We start from the raw sequence: 18,431 nt of genomic DNA on the forward strand, positions 1-18,431 counted from the left end.
TTGAAGAAAAATTCGTCCTGGTCCGGGACTCGAACCCGGGACCACCGCCTTTCCGGGGCAGCCGCTCTAACCATCTGAGCTAACCAGGCGGCTAGCAGATGGCAGGGCGAAGTCGAATTTGTCGACAACTCGAAGCAAAGGCAAGTGTATGACGTAATAGTTCAGCGGAAATCCGCTAGGTGGAGATAAGTAATTAAAGGGAAACTGAGACATCCACCCAAATGTAGCAATTTGCTACAATGGAAACCCAACCGGGTTCCTCGAAAGAAAGCCTCGCAGTTGAAGAAAAATTCGTCCTGGTCCGGGACTCGAACCCGGGACCACCGCCTTTCCGGGGCAGCCGCTCTACCATCTGAGCTAACCAGGCGGCTAGCAGATGGCAGGGCGAAGTCGAATTTGTCGACAACTCGAAGCAAAGGCAAGTGTATGACGTAATAGTTCAGCGGAAATCCGCTAGGTGGAGATAAGTAATTAAAGGGAAACTGAGACATCCACCCAAATGTAGCAATTTGCTACAATGGAAACCCAACCGGGTTCCTCGAAAGAAAGCCTCGCAGTTGAAGAAAAATTCGTCCTGGTCCGGGACTCGAACCCGGGACCACCGCCTTTCCGGGGCAGCCGCTCTACCATCTGAGCTAACCAGGCGGCTAGCAGATGGCAGGGCGAAGTCGAATTTGTCGACAACTCGAAGCAAAGGCAAGTGTATGACGTAATAGTTCAGCGGAAATCCGCTAGGTGGAGATAAGTAATTAAAGGGAAACTGAGACATCCACCCAAATGTAGCAATTTGCTACAATGGAAACCCAACCGGGTTCCTCGAAAGAAAGCCTCGCAGTTGAAGAAAAATTCGTCCTGGTCCGGGACTCGAACCCGGGACCACCGCCTTTCCGGGGCAGCCGCTCAACCATCTGAGCTAACCAGGCGGCTAGCAGATGGCAGGGCGAAGTCGAATTTGTCGACAACTCGAAGCAAAGGCAAGTGTATGACGTAATAGTTCAGCGGAAATCCGCTAGGTGGAGATAAGTAATTAAAGGGAAACTGAGACATCCACCCAAATGTAGCAATTTGCTACAATGGAAACCCAACCGGGTTCCTCGAAAGAAAGCCTCGCAGTTGAAGAAAAATTCGTCCTGGTCCGGGACTCGAACCCGGGACCACCGCCTTTCCGGGGCAGCCGCTCAACCATCTGAGCTAACCAGGCGGCTAGCAGATGGCAGGGCGAAGTCGAATTTGTCGACAACTCGAAGCAAAGGCAAGTGTATGACGTAATAGTTCAGCGGAAATCCGCTAGGTGGAAATAAGTAATTAAAGGGAAACTGAGACATCCACCCAAATGTAGCAATTTGCTACAATGGAAACCCAACCGGGTTCCTCGAAAGAAAGCCTCGCAGTTGAAGAAAAATTCGTCCTGGTCCGGGACTCGAACCCGGGACCACCGCCTTTTCGGGGCAGCCGCTCAACCATCTGAGCTAACCAGGCGGCTAGCAGATGGCAGGGCGAAGTCGAATTTGTCGACAACTCGAAGCAAAGGCAAGTGTATGACGTAATAGTTCAGCGGAAATCCGCTAGGTGGAGATAAGTAATTAAAGGGAAACTGAGACATCCACCCAAATGTAGCAATTTGCTACAATGGAAACCCAACCGGGTTCCTCGAAAGAAAGCCTCGCAGTTGAAGAAAAATTCGTCCTGGTCCGGGACTCGAACCCGGGACCACCGCCTTTCCGGGGCAGCCGCTCTACCATCTGAGCTAACCAGGCGGCTAGCAGATGGCAGGGCGAAGTCGAATTTGTCGACAACTCGAAGCAAAGGCAAGTGTATGACGTAATAGTTCAGCGGAAATCCGCTAGGTGGAGATAAGTAATTAAAGGGAAACTGAGACATCCACCCAAATGTAGCAATTTGCTACAATGGAAACCCAACCGGGTTCCTCGAAAGAAAGCCTCGCAGTTGAAGAAAAATTCGTCCTGGTCCGGGACTCGAACCCGGGACCACCGCCTTTCCGGGGCAGCCGCTCAACCATCTGAGCTAACCAGGCGGCTAGCAGATGGCAGTGCGAAGTCGAATTTGTCGACAACTCGAAGCAAAGGCAAGTGTATGACGTAATAGTTCAGCGGAACTCCGCTAGGTGGAAATAAGTAATTAAAGGGAAACTGAGACATCCACCCAAATGTAGCAATTTGCTACAATGGAAACCCAACCGGGTTCATCGAAAGAAAGCCTCGCAGTTGAAGAAAAATTCGTCCTGGTCCGGGACTCGAACCCGGGACCACCGCCTTTCCGGGGCAGCCGCTCAACCATCTGAGCTGACCAGGCGGCTAGCAGATGGCAGGGCGAAGTCGAATTTGTCGACAACTCGAAGCAAAGGCAAGTGTATGACGTAATAGTTCAGCGGAAATCCGCTAGGTGGAGATAAGTAATTAAAGGGAAACTGAGACATCCACCCAAATGTAGCAATTTGCTACAATGGAAACCCAACCGGGTTCCTCGAAAGAAAGCCTCGCAGTTGAAGAAAAATTCGTCCTGGTCCGGGACTCGAACCCGGGACCACCGCCTTTCCGGGGCAGCCGCTCAACCATCTGAGCTAACCAGGCGGCTAGCAGATGGCAGGGCGAAGTCGAATTTGTCGACAACTCGAAGCAAAGGCCAGTGTATGACGTAATAGTTCAGCGGAAATCCGCTAGGTGGAGATAAGTAATAAAGGGAAACTGAGACATCCACCCAAATGTAGCAATTTGCTACGATGGAAACCCAACCGGGTTCCTCGAAAGAAAGCCTCGCAGTTGAAGAAAAATTTCTCCTGGTCATCTATTTAGCGGGATCCCGCAACGCTGCCCCAAAAGCTTTCGCCAGCAAACATGTCGGTGCCCATCGAAGCGACGGCTCTAACCTAGCACAAAACAGGCCTTGATTCGTGGTAACGCGTTAAGGTCGTAAGCTAGGAGAACTGATTGCGGTTAGCGCTTCCTCTCAACTAACATGTGTAATGAATATTGATTCATTAGTTCTAAATGATTCAAAGTTCTAAATTGTAATTAAACGTGAAAGTCTAAATTACTCTTAGAAAAATATACCATAAAATGGTATATTTTATTTTAAAATTTGTGCCCCAACGCTAACACCCGCAAAGCTCTTTGGGGCCCCAAACTTTAGGGGCCCCTATATTCGAAAACTTTATTAGCCATCACCTTGGTTTGCTTTTTGACAGTAATCGATTTTCACAGCATTACCACTGTTATTAATATGTTGTTATAATATTACCACTGTAATAATATGTTGGTCCAGCCATTATTAAAGGCTGACGTGTTTTTTTGCCTATCGGTTGCTGGTGAACTATTCTAGCTGTACTAGCTGGGTGACATTTCTGGTGGAGGTGCTGGGCACGGTCGATGTTAAGATCTCCGGAGCGTACCCCAGACCTAAGCCCGGCGAGTAGTTCGTACGAGCTTACCCCTGTGCACGTACGTACCAGCCGACGTCTCCAGGGACTCGAGCCACAGCACATTCTGCTACCCGAACGAAGTAGAATGGCGAACCAACCACCTCCTGCCGCTACTGCAGCATCGCACGTGGTCGTCAATCAGATCCGGACGCCGAATCATTTCTACGGGAGTGCTTCAGTGGACGCCGACGACTGGCTTGACCATTTTGACCGGGTCGCCAACGTCAACGACTGGACCCACGAGCGTAAGCTTCGCTACGTGTGGAATCTTGAAGATTCCGCTAAAATATGGTTTGAGAACCAAGAGGCGACACTGACGTCATGGGAAGAATTCCGTCGGCAGTTCCTCATTTCCTTCGCCAGGGCGGACAGGAAGGAGAGGGTGGAGTTAGCAATGGAGTCGAGAATTCAAGGCCCGAATGAGCGAGTGACGGCGTACGTAGAAGACATGAATCGGCTCTTCAGACGTGCGGACCCCTCTATGACTGAAGCAAAGAAGGTGCGCCACCTAATGCGCGGCGGCGAAGTGGAAATCTTTGCTGGCCTCATTCGAAATCCGCCGACGACAGTGGCAGAGTTCCACGACGAAGCCACCACCATGGTAAAGGCTCTTCAATAGCGGGCCAGGCAATACAACCGCGACGCCGTGATTTCAAGGGAACTCTCTGCCGTTAGCCTCGGCAACGAGGTCGGCGCCTTGCGAGAACTCATCAGGGCTGTCATGAAGGAGGAACTGCAAAAGATGCAGACGACCGCTGCCTCAGTGGGACAACTTTCCATTGCGGAAATGGTGCGCGCCGAGGTCCGACAGGCCGTCCATGTTCCTGAACAGTACGAGGCACCACAGCAGAGACCACGTCCTGAAATGAGTTACGCAGAAGCAGTACGCCGTCCACCACCCTCAAGCGCGTATAGCATGGTACACCCCACTCAGCAATTGGACGTTAGCTTCAGGCTTCGCAGCACACCGCACATCGCTGAAGCAAGAACTAGGAAGAGCGACGTCTGGCGCACCGCAGACTACAAGCCCCTTTGTTACCATTGTGGCGAAGCCGGGCACATCTACAGAATGTGTCCTTATCGTCATGTGGGGCTCCGAGGATTCGCCCCAAATGCACCTCGTCCACGACCTGGTGAGCAGCCGCCGGAAATAGAGAGTTTCGTCGCGAATCGTCGCAATGGTGATCAACGATGGCACGAGCCCCGTTCGTCGTCTCCTGCTCGTTACAGGTCACCATCACCAAGCCAAGCCTTCTCTCGCGGCGCTCTCAGACGCCGCTCGCCAAGCCCGGCGGCTCGGGAAAACTGAGTTCAGCGACCTCCGGAGTGAGGCCGCTGACGTCGACTGTGCGCAAGATCCTCCACTACGACGACAACGTCGAAAACCGAACGACGCAGACGTAAAGACGCAGTCAAACACCGTACGAGAGGTAATAACGTCGAACATTCCCGTCACCGTAGACGGCGAAGACATAACAGCATTAATCGACACTGGAGCGGACACCTCAGTTATGAGCATGGACTGCAAGCTGAAGAAAGTTTCTACCGAGTGGACTGGGTCGCAGATTCGCACTGCAGGAGGCCTTCTGCTAACCCCGGTAGGAAGATGTACAGCGCGAGTAAACATTCGTGGATTTACGTACCTCGGAGATATTGTTATCCTCCCAAGCTGTTCGAGGGACCTAATTCTGGGAATGGACTTTCTGCAGGCTAATGGAGCCGTGATAAACTTACAAAAGTCGCTGGTAACGTTTTCAATGGCGCAGGCCTTAGCAGGAAGCAGCACTGACGACACGTATGTCAACGCCTTGAGGATTGTCGACGAGAACATCACGGTGCCGCCAAGGAGCAGCGTATTGACCCTCGTAACCTGCGACGCATTCGACGACTATGAGGGTATTGCCGAGGCAAATATCCCGCTGTTGCTCGAAAGACAAATCTGCATCGCCTGGGGCCTTGTTCGAATACAGAATAATTGCTCGCAAGTTTTGCTGACAAACTTCAGCCATGAGTATCAGCACGTCCCTCAAGGTACAGCTGTGGCCTTTCTGAATGGCATTGCTGACTTCTCCGACGTCGGCACGTTACAAGTGACTTCACCGGATGCAACAACTCACGCCAGCTTGAGTACCCGCGTCCACATTAATGCTGACTTAGCAGATGTACAGAAGGATCAGCTACTGGGCCTAGTGACAGAATTCTCTGGCTGTTTTTCCACAGAATCTAGAGTCCAGCGCACCTCCATTACGCAACACCGGATAGTTACACAGGAGTCGACGCGGCCTGTTCGTCAGCACTCGTACCGCGTGTCACCTATGGAGCGGGAGGCGATTAAGCTTCAAGTTGAAGAAATGCTCAATGATGACGTCATCCAGCCGTCGACAAGTCCGTGGGCGTCGCCTGTCGTACTAGTAAAAAAGAAAGACAACACGCTCCGCTTCTGCGTTGACTACAGACGGCTTAACCGAGTCACCAAACGCGACGTTTACCCCCGGCCACGGATCGATGATGCTTTGGACCGTCTGCGTCATGCTGAGTTCTTTACTTCGTTAGACCTAAAGTCAGGGTACTGGCAAATCAAAGTGAACGAGCGTGACCGTGAAAAAACCGCCTTCGTGACTCCCGACGGGCTATACGAATTTAAAGTCCCACCTTTCGGTCTCTGTTCCGCTCCTGCTACGTTTCAACGAATGATGGACACTGTACTCGTCGGACTAAAGTGGCAGACGTGTCTAGTGTACCTTGACGACGTTGTTGTGTTTTCCAGCACGTTCGATGAACATCTCACCCGACTACGAAGTGTCCTTACCGCAATACGCAAGGCAAACCTCACCATTAAGCCTGAAAAATTTTACTTTGGCTTCCGGGAACTCAAGTTTTTAGGCCACGTGGTCAGCTCCCAAGGAGTACGACCAGAGCCAGAAAAGCTCGCTGCCGTTGCCGAGTTTCCTCACCCTAAAGATAAGAAGGCTGTTCAGCGGTTCCTGGGCCTCTGCGCTTACTACCGCCGTTTCGTTGAAGGCTTCTCGAGGATTGCTGAACCTCTCACGAGACAGACGCGACAAGATGTGCCCTTTGCGTGGACGGCAGACCAGGAGCAGGCCTTCACCGAATTGCGCAACCGCCTTCAAACCGCTCCAGTGGTGGCGAATTTTGATGACACCGCGGCAACTGAAATTCACACAGACGCAAGCAACATAGGACTCGGGGCTATTCTGGTTCAATGGCAAGACGGCGCAGAACGTGTAATTGCGTACGCGAGCCGTAGTCTCACAAAAGCAGAAGCTAATTATTCAACCACCGAAAAAGAATGTTTAGCAGTCGTGTTTGCCATCAGCAAGTTCCGACCTTACCTATACGGCCGGCCATTTCGACTGATCAGTGACCACCAGTCGCTCTGCTGGCTTGCCAATCTACGAGACCCGTCAGGTCGCCTCGCTCGTTGGAGCCTCCGCCTCCAGGAATACGACATGACTGTTGTCTACAGATCGGGCCGTAAGCATAGCGACGCTGACTGCTTGTCATGTTCTCCTATTCCCTTGACATCCTCCGACTTGGAGCTACATTTGCCGTTTCTTGGTGTCGTCGACGTGGTGCGCATGGCTGACTACCAACGTGCAGACTCCGAACTGCTTCCAGTCATCCGATATCTCGAGGGACCTGAAGTTGTTGTCCCACGCCCACTTTCACGAGGATTGACATCGTACTGCCTGCGGAACGATGTCCTGTACAAGAAAAATTTCGAGAACAGCCCAGAAACGTTCCTTCTCGTCGTTCCGACGGCGCTGCGCGAGAAAGTTATACAGACGTGTCACGACGATCCCTGTGCCGGCCACTTAGGCTTCGCGAGGACATTATCGCGCATACGGCAGAAATACTATTGGCCACACCTATTTTCGTCGGTTCAGCGCTATGCGCGAACGTGCCGTGACTGTCAGAGGCGTAAGGTCCCACCCGTCAAGCCTGCCGGCCTCCTTCAGCCTTTGGATCCGCCTGCGGCGCCGTTCCAGCAAGTGGGAATGGTCCTTCTTGGTCCGTTCCCCACGTCTTCCTTGCAAAACAAGTGGATAATCGCGGCAACCGAATTTTTAACTCGCTATGCGGAGACAAAAGCTGTGCCGTGGGGAACTGCTGCTGAAGTCACCAGCTTCTTCGTCCACAACATCGTGCTTCGTCACGGTGCACCCGCTGTGCTCATTACTGATCGCGGTGCAGCGTTTACAGCGGAGTTGTTGCAACAAGTCGTCACGCTGACGCATGCTGACACCGAAGGACCACAGCCTATCATCCCCAGACTAACGGCTTAACAGAGCGCCTGAACAGAACATTGGCCGACATGCTATCCATGTACATTGATGTGGAACACAAGACATGGGATGAAATTTTGCAATACGTGACGTTTGCTTACAATACCGCTGTGCAGGAGACCACCGAGTTTACACCATTCGAGCTCGTTTACGGACGTCGCGTTACAACCCCCTTAGACGCCATGCTCCCGGTAGACCACGGAACCACAAGGAATGACACCACTGAAGAGTTCGTCGACAAAGCAGAGGAAGCTCGCCAGCTTGCTCGGAATCGCATCCGCACCCAGCAGAATACCGACGCCTGCCGTTACAACCGGACCCGACGGAACGTCCAGTACTCACCAGGCGACCGCGTGTGGGTGTGGACATCTTTCCGACACCGTGGGTTCTCGGAGAAATTGTTGCGCCGCTATTTCGGCCCCTACGAAGTTGTACGCCGCCTCAGTGATGTGAACTATGAGGTGAACAAAGCTCTGATCCTAGTTCAAACCGGCGCCGTCCCCGCGCTGAAGTCATCCACGTAGTACGGATGAAGCCGTACTACGCACGTGAGGAATAAGGAACCCTCACAAACCGCTTCAGCATTGTGTACATTCCTGTATGTTTTTTTTTCTTTCCATGTTGGCACTCTTGCCCATATTGCTCGCCCCATGCCCGCGACCGGGTCGGTCGCTTTTGAGAGGGGAGCAACGACGCGAAATAAGTTGGCACGTGGTGACACTGGCCCCTTGAGGCGAGAACGAGGAAGTTCGTGGTTGCGCGCGCTCTCCGAGGTCGAGCCATTATTAAAGGCTGACGTGTTTTTTTTGCCTATCTGTTGCTGGTGAACTATTCTAGCTGTACTAGCTGGGTGACAATATGTTGTTTACCATTGCTCTTTGTGCGCCGTCGCTGCTTTTACCATTTAGATCCAGTTAGTTCGGGAGGTGCTCGTCGCAGAAAACGACTGCGCGCTTCTTACACTAGTGTGCCCGTTTGCGCAGTAATCTTTTAACGCTGCGCTTCCACCGATTCAGACAGTGAGTGGCATATGTTGCCTGTCCCTTTTATTAACGCATGTTCTTGGCATGCTAGAGACCTAAGATGGCGGCCAGGTTGATGTAAATTAACACTATATAAGTAGTGTGTGTCCCAGCTAATCCGAGCCAGGCTAACTGAAAAACAAAAACACAAAAATGAGAAAACAAGATAGGACAATGAGACAAATAACGCGAGATATCATAACGCCACAGACTTGTTTTAGCTTATCAAAAAGGAAGCTGTGAGCACGTCGCCGTCGCAGATCGCTGGACAACTGAAATTCTACGCCGTACGCAGAGATAACGTGAGAGATCGCTGACGCTGAACATTATTTTGTGTTCACGACAGCTAAAAAGCAGAGTTCGTAGTTAATAGTACTGTAATAACAAAAAAGTAAAACTTAGTACTATCTGTCATAAAATAAAAGCACTGATTTCGCCCTCTGCAGCGATTCGCTGGAACTTAAGAGCTTCCGGGGCGAACCAAAAGGTTGTCTGTGCAAGCATGATGTCCTGTTATTGATGTCAAGGGCCGACCGACACGGCGGCACGGACATTTTGTTACGACATGTTGTGCAAGAAAGGATTGTCGTAGTCTAATGTGAAAATGAATGCACAAATAAAATTGAAAATAAGAATGGCTATATTTGGCTACGAAATATTTTGGACTTTTTTTGTTTGGCTACATTTGGGCTACAACTTCTCAAGCTTTTGGCTACGCCGCCTCGTCGGACCTGGCAACACTGCTCCAAGGCCCGCTGTTGTCGCATGCGTTCGATATCTCGAGTTAGCTCGGCGTCGTGGTTAACAGCATCCGCCGCCATTCGCGCTTGCGTTCCACTAAAAATACAAACATGTAACCAATAATTGAGAAGCGCTTCAGTACAGCGTCGGGATTAACCCACTGCTAAACACCGGGGCCGCATGTTTCAGCTTCGCTGGTTAACCATCTTTACGGAGTGCTTGGTGGTGTTTTTTGAAGACGCTTCGACAAATACATGTGGAAGTGCTCCGGAAAAAAAAAATTCGGTGCTGGAATGACCCATTGAGCAAAATGCAGCTCCACTAACGTGAAACCTGGGGAGGTGCGAAGCATGTAGTTAGGCACCGCTAATGGGCTCATACTGCCTTAAGCAATGGCTCATAACCCCGTAAACGCGGCCTCCCCATTACGACGACAGAGAGGGAGAGAGAGAGTAAACTTTATTGGGAAATGGCAAAAAAGAAGGACAATGTGGGTGGAGCCCCTAGTACAGGGCTCAACAGGCTTGAGCGGCTCGCTGCGCTTGGTCCTGGAGAGCCAGCTGACTTTCCTGTTCTTCATCCGCAAGCCATGCCACCCAGTGCCTTAGAAAGTGTTGTTTTGTAAATTTGTGTGTGTTCGCTTGTGGAGGCCTTCTGGCGCATATGAGTGTGATGTGTGACAATGTAGACTGTTCGCCACACCACGGACGCTCGCTCGCCATGCCATGCGTCTGCATACGCCATGCTCTCGCCATGCGTCTGCGTACGCTTCGCCATGTATTGGTCTTAGCTTGTGTAGATTAGGATAAGTGTTTGTTTGGAGTCGGCGCCAGTCCGTCACTTGCCGTCTGGTCAATTTTGGATGGGGCCTGCTGAACTCCCGTCTTTCCTGTCTTTGTTGTTCCAAGATATATGTCGCAGTCGTTGGAACGTCCCTACGTGGCTGGTCCGACGCTCGGATATTTAGTACTCGAGCTATTCGGTCCACCCTCGTATTTCCCTCCATGCCTTCGTGTGCCGTGCACCATGTGAGGCTGTGAAAATTAGGGAGCTTAATGCCTATGATCGTAATCACCGCCAGGGATTGGCAGGGAGAGGCGACACGCTGCCTGTGAGTCGGTGAGGACAGCCGCGGATGTCCCTCTACATTCGGCGTCCTTCAAAGCTAAAGCTACCGCGGTCACCTCAGCCGTTGCCGTGCATGCGGTTTTCACTGATGCGGGCCCCTACTACCCGTTCCTGACACGTGGCGACTGCGATGTGTATGCCACATCCAGAGTAACTTGCGTCCGTGTAGTAGACATGTAGTTGCCTGCCAAACTCCTTCGCAATGCTTGCACCCGAGCCTTTCGTCTTCCCCCGTGGTACTTAGGGTTCATATTTTTGGGGATTGGTGCCACGCATATACGCACCCGAATTTCCCTATCTCGAAGTAACGTATCATCTGCGCTATAAAACGGACGACGTGCATACCCCAGTCCGTTTAGAACAGTTCTACCTTTTTTGGTTTTGCCTAACATCTCTCTCTGAAACACAAAAACGGCCGCTGCGTGCTCTTCGATGGTGTCGTACACCCCTAGCTTCTCCATCCCTTCCGTGTTGGTGCTTTGAGGGAGCCCAAGGGCAGCCTTATATGCTCGTCGTATTGTAATGTCCAACTGTCTAATCTCTAAGTACGGGATGCTATACGTGACTCGACTGACGACAAAAGCATGCACTAGTCCAATTGTCTCGTCCTCCGAAAAGCTTTCTCGACTGCGCGTGACCCTGCGGATCATTTTCGCCACATTCATCACCATACCCTTGAGCAGCCCTATCGCATGCTCCGCGTTGGCTTTCCTTTGAATCCATACCCCCAAAATTTTTAGGGTTTGCACATCGCGGACTTCCTGCCCGTTCACAGTGAGTTCTATACTCGGTCGGTTTGCCCGCCTGGAATATCTTGCACGCACCCGAACGAACTCCGACTTTTCGGGGGCGCATGCCATTCCCGCCTCCCGTGCGAAAAGCTCTACCTGGTCGATTGCCCATTGCAAAAGGTCCCTGTTTTTTCACCGTAGGAGCCTCGAGTCAACCATATGGTAATACCATCCGCGTATATGGCACTTCCTAATCTAGCTTCCATTTCCAACTGTGTTGCTAACTTCCTTATGGTCACATTAAAGAGGAGCGGAGAAAGTGGGGAGCCCAGGGGGGGGGGTACCCCGATTCGGCAGCGTGAAAGGTTCCGACCTTGTGGATCCTATTTCTATGGTCGCCCTACGATTACACAGGAAGCTCTTTGCGTATTGATATATTCGCTCCCCACAGCCCACTGACTCCAATCCCTGCAGAACGGCCTCGTGAGATATTGTATCGAAGGCTTTCCGCAAGTCTAAGGTCAGCACTACGTTGTCATCTGCCCCACTATGTGGGTGTAGTACCTCCTGCTGTAAAGCTAGGAAAGCATCCTGCGCAGATATGTTGGGACGGAAACCAAACATGTTCGCGGGAAAAAGGTCGTTCGTCTCTATGTAGCCCGCGAGTCCAGTTTGTGCTACTTTTTCGAAGAGCTTTCCTGCACAGGAGGTCAGAGATATAGGCCTGAGATTTTGTATATCTCGAGGTTTGCCCGGTTTCGGAATCAACATGATGTTGCCGATTTCCATTCGATGGGGACATCTCCTCCTTCTATCCATACCTGTTCATTATAGTATTTGGTGAGCTCCTCCAAACACTCGTGGCTGAGGTTCCGGATCATGGCAGTTGTGATCTGATCCGTCCCCGTGCCGTGTTCCTTTGGGAGGATTGAGCCGCCGCGTACACCTCAGCCGCGGTAATCTGAGTGCCCATATTCGGCTGGGGTGGACCCTCGTACCGCTTCTTGCGACACGTTATGTCACCCTCAGTTGCTCCCACATAAAAATGCTTGAGCTTTCGGATCAAATCCTCTGGGTCACCTGCATACTCGTTTTCTATGAGTTTTAGCGTTTTCTGTGGAGCCGTTTTAGTTCCCCCGGATTTATCATGCTGTGGAGGACATACCACGTTTTATTCGTCCCCAGCGTTCCCCTGAGCGAGTCGCAAAATTGATGCCAATTCCCCTCGTATAGTTCCTGCTCACACGAATTCACCTGCTCGGCCAGTTGAGCGATCCTTATCTTAAGCTTGCGGTTCATCCTTTTCCTTTTCCATCTTCTGGTCAACCCACGGCGGGTTGCCCATAAGTGTATTAGCTGCTTGTCCACCACGGGGTAATTTTCGGTTGTGGCCACTGTCTTTGTCGCTCGTTTTAACGTGTCTCTTAGCTGAGATGTTCACTCCGCAATGTCCGTGAACGATCCTGTCATCACCTGCTGCGCGCGGTATTTTGTCCAGTCTGTCAACCTAGCTTCGGTCACCCTCCATCTTATTCTCGCAGAGTTTACTGGTATGCTTAGTATGAAATGATCGATTCCAAGGTTATCCCCCAGGTTTGTCCATACCGCTTCCTCCTCCCTATTTGTAAAGGCTAAGTCGGGTGACGACGAGAGAAGTGAAATTCTACGCTGGAAGGATGAGTGCTGCAGATAACAAGTCTGGGCCGGATGACGCCTCTGCGCATGCGTCTGTTCTCTCTCTCTTGCTGCTTCTCTCCCTTAGTTTACATATATTTCCCAGCTGGAAATAAACGGTGTTTTTTTGTGCCTGTGATACTGCTCTGAGGTTCATCTCGTAGCTGCCGGCCCGGGGCCGGTAGGACGTAACAGTGGCGACGAGGATTCTGCTGCCGCAGGAGACCAGCATAGGCCTACACACGATGGCCCGGCAGAACCTGAACCCACCACGGTCATGGCCCATGGACTACCGGAATTCGAAGACGAAAAAGAAAAGTGGCAGGCGTACTTAGTCAAGATTGAAGCTTACTTTGAAGCGAATGATGTGAAGGATGATGCTAAAAAAGAGCCCTGCTGGTAGCTGCGCTTGGAACAAAGACAATAGAAATTTTGACCGAGAAAGTAGCGCCACAGAAGCCTAACGCCCTGACCTACGAAGAAGTTGTGCATACATTAAACTGCTTCTACGACCCGGTGCCGAATAAAATTTCTGAAAGCTCCAAGTTCTTTCATCGATGTCAGCAACAAGGAGAATCAGTACAAGCATTCATAGTGGCTATACGGCAGATGGCACAGAATTGCAATTTCTCTACGATGCTGGACAGAATGATTAGAAACAGTAGTGTGTGCGGTGTCAGGTCCAAGAATGTGCAGAAGCAGCTGCTAGCAAAGAAAGATCTGAATCTGCAAGAAGCCGAGGCTCTTGCCCTTGCCGGGGAGAGCGCTGAGCGCGATTCGCCAGGAATTGCTACGGACACGGAACAGGCGAGACTGCTATAGCTGTCGTGTCAACATAAGTCGCGCACAGTCGCCGGGCGTGCAACAATGCAAATGTTGTGGGAAGCAGGGTCACGTGACGAAGGCGTGTCGACTTCGTCACGTGGATGCTTTAAATGTGCACGGCCAGGGCATTTAGCCAGAATGTGTGCGGTAAACGAAAAAACAAGCAGAATGCTTGCAGTAACGGCACAAGCGGTAGAAACTGAAGATAGTGATAGCAGCGCATCGCAAATCTGGTCATTGACAACAAAGCGCACCCTCGTACGACCCATCAGAAGATCATTCGCGTGGAATGGAATCGAAGTGATAATAGACGTCGATACTGGCTCTCCTGTTGGCGTCATTCCTAAAGCATTTACGAGAGATATTGTCATCAATGGCCGCAGCTACAAAGATCGGAGCTCCAGCTTTCATGCTATCTCGGAAGGCTTCCGCTCCTTGGTGTACTGGCAATGCCAGTTTCATATCAAGGTACAACAGTGCAATGTAGTCTGACTGTTTTAGACTGCAATGGTCCCAGTCTTTGCTGCCGGGACCTACTGCTAAAGTTAGCAGACGAACGCATTCAGGTGCTGAGTGTGTACCCGCAGTCTTCGGTATCAAGCCAAGCCCTGACGGACGTGCCGAAGCTACTGCAGCAAAACGCTGACCTTTTCACTGAGGGTACTGGTCTCATCAAAGGCCCGCCAGCCCGACTGCACACCAAGACGGGATCAAGCCCCAAGTTCTTCAAGAAAAGAAAAATTCCTTTTGCACTTCGAGATAAAGTGGCAAAGGAGCTTGACAGACTAGTCTCGGCAGGCATAATATCTGCAGTGCCTAATTCCGAATGGGCAACGCCCATTGTTCCCGTTTTGAAAAAGGACGGAACCGTGCGCATTTGCGGCGACTTCAAGGTGACACTAAACCCAGTATGCGATGTCGAACAGTACCCCTTGCCTGTCATAGATGGCATTTTCGCAAACTTATGCGGAGGAAAGAAATTCAGTATTTTGGACCTTCGCGATGCTTACAATCAGGTCGAATTGGATAAAGACTCGCGCAAATTAGCCGTGATAAACACACAAAAAGGGTTGTTCTGCTACAACCGATTGCCATTTGGCATCGCGTCAGCCCCAGCGATATTTCAACGGAAAATTGAATCAGTGCTGCAAGGCCTGAAAGGAACCCAGGCATATTTAGATAACGTGTTGATAGCTGAGAGCGGCGACGCGCAAAATGAAAATCTGCAAGCTCTGTTGCAACGTTTCCGCGAGAACGGTATCAAACTTCGTTCTGACAAGTGCAGGTTTTGTGAATCATCCGTGACGTATCTTGGACCATCGCATTGATGCCGAAGGACTGCACCCGCTAGAGAAAAACGTTGACGGAATCAGACTGACTCCTTTGCCGCGAAATGTTGTCGAGTTGTGATCCTTTTTGGGAATGGTTACCTTCTACAATAAGGTTTTGCCGAATCTATCCATGGTGCTTGCACCTTTGTACAATCTTCTTGAAAAAGGTGCGAAATATACTTGGAGCGCAAAAGAAGACGCGGCATTTAAAAAGGCAAAAACTGCTTTGTGTTCGGCTCCCGTGCTAAAGTACTTCGATCCTGAGCTGGAGTTGCTGTTGGAATGCGCGCTTCGCCTTACGGTGTCGGTGCCACCCCCTTTCACCGTAGAAATGGCGAAGACAGGCCAAAGGGTTTCAGGTCGCGAGCGCTCACCTGAGCTGAAAGAAAGTATTCTCAAATTGAACGAGAAGCGTTAGAGCTAGTGTTCGGAGTGACAAGGTTCCGCGACTACCTTTTGGGACGTGAGTTCACACTCGTAACTGATCACCGTGCGTTGTTGGGTCTTCTCAGACCGGACCGTCACACTTCTGTAATGGCAGCCGCCCGAATTCAGCGATGGGCGCTTTTGCTCGGGGCGTACAAATACAAGCTTATCTGTTAGCCTGGCAAACAGATGCTGATCTCGGATGCTCTAAGCCGCTTGCCTCAATCGTTGCAGCAATCGGAAGCAGAAACAGAAGATGTGACGGAAATGGTGCTTGTCATCGACCAATGAGACCAGCCAGCGGTATCCTGCAAAGAACTTCAAGCACTCACAGCAGCCGACGGTGTTATGCAAGCGATATGCAGGTACGTGACAGAAGGTTGGCCCTCCGTCGTTGAAGCGGACAGCAGAGAAATGGCGGAATATTGGAAAAGGCGACATGAGCTGTCCGCCGAGAAGGGGTGGTTGTTCTGGGGCCATCGTGTAGTGATACCAAGGGCGGCGCGTGAGAAACTGTTGAAGATGTTGCATGAGTCTCATCAGGGTGTGTCTACAATGAAGACAAGGGCGAGGGCTCGTTTTTGGTCAAGACATTCATAGAATCGCTTTGGACTGTCGAGACTGTGTGCAAGCTTTACCTATGCCCCCTGCACGGAACTAGAGCACTGCACGGGCCGATTTTTGCAGCCCGGGCCCGGCCCGGGCCCGTTTTTACATTGGGCGGCCCGCCCGAGCCCGATCAAAACTTTTATGGTGAGACCGGGGCCCGGCCCGGGCCCGGAAATAATCTACGTTACCCGCCCGGCCCGGCCCACCACCCCTTTAACTTAGGCCCGAGCCCGGCCCGAGCCCGACTCCAAACCGGCCCGAACCAGGCCCGAGACCGAAAAATACATGTTTTTCAGAGTTGAGACACCCGAGAATAACTCGCTGCACGTTACATGCGCACCACCAGAAAGCCCGAGCCCGGCCCGGCCCAGGCCCGGCCCGGCCCGTGGGCCGGGCCGGACCTGGGCTTTCGGGTAAGCCCGAGCCCGTGCAGTACTCTACACGGATCCCAGTCAGTTGGTGGATTTCTCGGGAGAAGTGGTCACGGTTGCATGCAGATTACGCAGGGCCTATCGAAAACAAGATGGTGTTGATAATTGTCGATGCTCACAGCAACTGGATAGAAGCCATTCCAGTATCTCGTGCGACAGCTAATGCTACTGTAGATGCTATGAGAACCTTGTTCAGCCGGTTTGGATTACCCCGCACCATTGTTACGGACAATGGAACGCCATTTACCGGGTCAGATTTTGCTCAATTTGTGCAGAAAAATGGAATCGAGCATGTTCGTACCCCGCCTTTCCACCCTCAAAGCAATGGACTAGCAGAACGCGCCGTGAGAACTATCAAGGATGGATTGAAGAGAATGCCTCGAGTACAGCTAGCAACTGCGCTAGCCAAAATTCTTTGCAACTATAGAAATTCACCACAGGTTTCGGGGTTTTAACCGTCCGAACTGCTTCTAGGCTACCGGCTGCACACTAGACTGGATATGTGTTTTCCTTCCAGGAGCAATGAGATGTGGACGAATCCAGCTGTTGATTCCGCCAGTTGGTACTTCGCCCCTGGAGAGGCCGTCTACGTGCGCAACTACGGCGTAGGAGACAAATGGACACCCGGCAAGGTGAAATCAACGAGTGGAGCCCGTCTCGTCACTGTGGAAACGGAGGATGGCGTCGTTCGACGTCATGTCGACCAGATGCGCAAACGTTCACCGAACACATATTCAAGCAGAGAAGTACCGACCGCAGAAGAACCGCCTTGTATGACCGGAGAGACACCGAAATACGAGGCTGGCGACCTTTCCGAAAGCCCTGTACCCGAGCTACGTAGGTCCACAAGAATCCGAAAGCCAGTGGAACGCTACGGCTACTAGGGGAAAGGAATGCTGCAGACAAGTCTGGGCCGAATGACGCCTCTGCGCATGCGCCTGTTCTCTCTCTCTCTGTCTTCCTTCCTCTCTCCCTTAGTTTACATATATTTCCCAGCTGGAAATAAACGGTGTTCTTTTTGTGCCTGCGATACCGGTCTGAGGTTGATCTCGTAGCTGCCGGCCCGGGGCCGGTAGGACGTAACAATGAGCGTCAACGCAGCCAGCTGTGGAAGACGACGACAACGAACGCGGGAGCAGTGGCACGAGGGCGTGCCGAGCACGAGTACGAGCCGCTTGCATACCTACGACGACGACGATGACGACGATTATGACAGGAGACGCCGACAGCCCGGGCGCATAAGGCCTCATTCACACAGCAGTCAAGCGCTCCGTCGCGTCACCGTCGCGTGAAAAAAAAAAACGTACAGCAGACGCGACAGAGCAGTGTACGAATAGGCGACGGCGGTGGCGACGTCGACTGCAGCACGGTTTTGTACACTGTTGACAGACCGCTCTCATGTTGGCCTAAACCTGGATAAATATTACGCATTGAATCACATTGAATAATTTGATGCAAAAAATGTCGCAGTTTCACCCGAAAGGCGAATTATCAATTGCGATAGCAAATTAGTAGAGAGCTATACGGAGTAAGGATGGTAGTTTTATCAGCTGTATAAACTTGGACATGCAGCAGCACCAGCAACGTGTAGAACTGTTGTCGACGGCGTCGGCATTTTGCCCGTGTTCCCACCGATCGCGCGCGGCGTTGGTGACTGTTGCCGATGCCTCTGGGGGCGGCTCGGAGGTTTTCGACGAGATTAGAATGGGGCACTCGTCGAGCTGCGTCGGAAATCTTACCCACCTTCTCGCCTCGCAACGTTTTAGA

General features: G+C 51.6%; 1 non-coding gene across 1 annotated transcript; it reads right to left on the reverse strand.

Moving 5' to 3' along the window:
- Window positions 1–1,404: 1,404 nt before the first annotated feature.
- Trnaf-gaa (transfer RNA phenylalanine (anticodon GAA)) lies at window positions 1,405–1,479 on the reverse strand. The gene has a single exon. It is a non-coding gene; the product is annotated as a tRNA-Phe (tRNA).
- Window positions 1,480–18,431: the final 16,952 nt, after the last annotated feature.

This window comes from Dermacentor silvarum, chromosome 3 (genome assembly GCF_013339745.2).
Source record: "Dermacentor silvarum isolate Dsil-2018 chromosome 3, BIME_Dsil_1.4, whole genome shotgun sequence".
Lineage (NCBI taxonomy): Eukaryota > Metazoa > Arthropoda > Arachnida > Ixodida > Ixodidae > Dermacentor > Dermacentor silvarum.